The sequence below is a fragment of the Apis mellifera genome, linkage group LG10 (genome assembly GCF_003254395.2).
Source record: "Apis mellifera strain DH4 linkage group LG10, Amel_HAv3.1, whole genome shotgun sequence".
NCBI classification, from domain to species: Eukaryota; Metazoa; Arthropoda; class Insecta; order Hymenoptera; family Apidae; genus Apis; species Apis mellifera.
This window is the reverse complement of record NC_037647.1, coordinates 6,815,120-6,819,048: the sequence shown is the minus strand read 5'-3', so window position 1 is coordinate 6,819,048 and position 3,929 is coordinate 6,815,120. Positions and strand designations below refer to the sequence as shown.

Below are 3,929 nucleotides of genomic sequence, written 5' to 3'. Positions count from 1 at the left end.
TATTCCTATTATCCATATTCCTTAATTCTGAATATTCCTGAGTATTCTTATACTCTTATTATCCATATTTCTACATCCTGAATATTTCTATGTTCCTTTACTTCTATTATTCATATTTCTCCATCCTGAATATTTCTATGTTCCTATACTCTTATTATTTATATTTCTCCTGTATATTCCTATGTTCCTATACTCCTATTATTCATATTCCTTCATCCTGAATATTCTTATGTTCCTATACTTCTATTATTCATATTTCTCCATCCTGAATATTTCTATGTTCCTATACTCGTATTATCCATATTTCTCCTGTATATTCCTATGTTCCTATACTCCTATTATCCATATTTCTCCATCCTGTATATTCCTATGTTCCTATACTCTTATTATCCATATTTCTCCTCTATATTCCTATGTTCCTATATTCCTATTATCCATATTTCTCCATCCTTTATATTCCTATGTTCCTATACTCCTATTATCCATATTTCTCCATCCTGAATATTCCTGTGATCCTTTTTTCCTATTATCCATATTCCTTACTCCTTATTCCTGTGATCCTATACTCCTATTATCCATATTCCTTTATTCCTTATTCCTGTCTTCCTACATCCCTTTAGAATTAAGTAAACTGTTGAAAAACAATTAAATAAATAGCTGTAAAGAGGTAAGTAATAAGGTAAGTAGAGGTAAGTATTTCAAATATTATCGAAATTTTCGAAAATTTTGTAAATAAACACTGAAAATGTAAATAAACAAACCGAAAATGTAAACAAACATTGAAAAATGTAAATAAACAAACCGAGAATGTAAACAAACATTGAAAAATGTAAACAAACAAACCGAAAATGTAAACAAACATTGAAAAATGTAAATAAACAAACCAAAATTTCTAAACAAATCGAAATTTCAATTCCCAGGCCTTAAATTTTAGAAAATTTCGAAAATTTTTGTAAATAAACACTGAAAATGTAAATAAACAAACCGAGAATGTAAATAAACATTGGAAAATGTAAATAAACAAACCGAGAATGTAAACAAACATTGAAAAATGTAAATAAACAAACCAAAATTTGTAAACAAATCGAAATTTCAATTCCCAGGCCTTAAATTTTAGAAAATTTCGAAAATTTTTGTAAATAAACACTGAAAATGTAAATAAACAAACCGAGAATGTAAATAAACATTGGAAAATGTAAATAAACAAACCGAGAATGTAAACAAACATTGAAAAATGTAAATAAACAAACCAAAATTTGTAAACAAATCGAAATTTCAATTCCCAGGCCTTAAATTTTAGAAAATTTCGAAAATTTTTGTAAATAAACACTGAAAATGTAAATAAACAAACCGAGAATGTAAATAAACATTGGAAAATGTAAATAAACAAACCGAGAATGTAAACAAACATTGAAAAATGTAAATAAACAAACCAAAATTTGTAAACAAATCAAAATTTCAATTCCCAGGCCTTAAATTTTAGAAAATTTCGAAAATTTTTGTAAATAAACACTGAAAATGTAAATAAACAAACCGAGAATGTAAATAAACATTGGAAAATGTAAATAAACAAACCGAGAATGTAAACAAACATTGAAAAATGTAAATAAACAAACCAAAATTTGTAAACAAATCGAAATTTCAATTCCCAGGCCTTAAATTTTAGAAAATTTCGAAAATTTTTGTAAATAAACACTGAAAATGTAAATAAACAAACCGAAAATGTAAATAAACATTGAAAAATGTAAATAAACACTGAAAATGTAAATAAACAAACCGAGAATGTAAATAAACATTGGAAAATGTAAATAAACAAACCGAGAATGTAAACAAACATTGAAAATGTAAATAAACAGACCAATGTTTCTATACAAACCGAAATTTTAAAGCTAGACAATTCAAAATTATACTTACCATTTTACTTACCTTTTATATACTTACCTTGCGACTTTTTTATGTTTTTTAGCATCATTTTTTAACATTTTACTTAATTCTAAAGGATTGGAAGGAATGTAGGTTTTGGAATAAACTTTTTAAATAAAAAACTCGTTTATTTATTGCAAAATAATGTTTATTGAATATAATTTACAATTAATGATACATATTTTTTAATTAACAATTGATTTAGTTACATTTGAGCTTTTTTTTAAATAATATAATATAATATATTAAAAATAATTCTTATTTTTATTATAAATTCTTATTTTTTTATAATTAAAACATTTATACTTAAATTACTTAAATCTAAAGGATTGGAAGGAATGGAGGTTTTGGAATAATGTTTTTTAAATAAAAAACTCCTCTATTTATTGAAAAATAATGTTTATTGAATATAATTTACAATTAATGATACATATTTTTTAATTAACAATTGATTTGGACTTGTACGTACTTATATTATTCTTCATAATATTAAAAAATGCTTCGGATAAAGTTGATTGGTTTCGAAAGGGCTGGTGTCCTCAATTTTTTCGTAGGTGGACTCGTAAAAAACTTATGAAGCTAATTTTATCCTTTTAAACAGTACCGCATATTTTTTAATATACCAATATGAGCATCACGACGTTCTCTGTAAAAATATATAAGATTACTTATAATAAAACCATTAGTTTAAAAGATATTTAATTATTTTCTAAATTGTAAATTTTATACTTACATTTTATGTTCTCGATATCTGTAAAGTTATGATATACGAAATAAAAATACAAAGATATATATATATATAAAATATATTTGTAACATGTGAAAACGTACTTACATTTTTTATACTCACTTTTTACGTTTTCAAGCTGCCATTTATTCAGAAACTATAAAAAGAATACAAAAATACATATGAAATGTGTATAAGATACATGAAAAAGTATGAAATGTATGTAAAATTATGGATATAAAAATTAGAAACACAAAAATATATATTATAATACGTAAAAAACTATAAATCTATACGTAAAACATGAAATATAAAAAAATTAATTTATCTATGAAATATGTATAAAAAATATTTAGTCCACTTACTTGATAATCGCCCGTGATCCATACGCTTGTCGCGCGTACACGTATCTGCAGCGTGTCGTGACCGCGCGATCACCTTTACCCCTGCCATCGTTACCCCGCCGAAAAACTTGTAACGGGATCCAAGTACGCGACAACGTTTCTTACATTTCCGCAAAAAATAAACGGACAACTCCGATATCGATGTTGCCGGAGTAACACGTCCGAGTGCCTCGAAGTCACACGAACAACTGGAGCCAACCTGTCCAGTTTTTCCGGATCTAATGGACTTCCTTCGTCATAACGTAACGAACCTCTTCTTGACCGAAAGAATCGCGTGGAGGGATCTCTACGAAGACGAAAAGAAGAAACGCCCCTCCTAATCAATTTCAATTCACGGAACCGGCCTCTCTCGCCGGCGGACCCTCGATCAATTGGCTTAATCCAGTGGCTGCTAATTAATTGGCCGGTGTTTGCGAAATTCGCGCGGCCACCGACGCCCTCCATTTCTTAATTCTTAATTATCTGCTCGATTCGATTGTCCAACAATTTTATCTCTTGCGGCTTTTATTATATTCCGAGGGAATGGTTTCTTTTTCTTTTTTTTAAAAATCCACAAATCAATTTTCACGAATATCTTATTATTTTCGATAATTTCTGAAATTGATTAATTTTAAAATAATTACATTTTTATTATATTCCGAGGGAATGGTTTTTTTTTCTTTTGGAAATTTTAAAAATCTACGAATCAATGATTTTCAAACGAAGCGAAGTATTTTTCGAATATCTTATTACCTTCGAAATTGATTCCTTTTTTAAATAATTTTTAAATAATTTTTATTATATTCCGAGAGAATGATTTTTTTTTTGGAAATTTTAAAAACCTACGAATCAACGATAGCGAAGTATTTTTCGAATATCTTATTACCTTCGATAAT

The 3,929-nt window shown here is 27.0% G+C and overlaps 1 long non-coding RNA gene across 3 annotated transcripts; it reads right to left on the bottom strand.

Moving 5' to 3' along the window:
• Positions 1-2,220: 2,220 nt before the first annotated feature.
• On the bottom strand, positions 2,221-3,612 carry LOC102655797. Of its 3 annotated transcripts, XR_003305461.1 has the most exons (4): positions 3,016-3,612; positions 2,759-2,807; positions 2,657-2,674; positions 2,221-2,569 (listed from the first exon to the last, which is right to left on the bottom strand). It is a non-coding gene; the product is annotated as an uncharacterized LOC102655797 (long non-coding RNA). The 3 variants fall into 3 exon arrangements; XR_001704434.2 differs by lacking the exon at positions 2,657-2,674; XR_003305462.1 differs by lacking the exon at positions 2,657-2,674 and having other exon boundaries at positions 2,774-2,807.
• Positions 3,613-3,929: the final 317 nt, after the last annotated feature.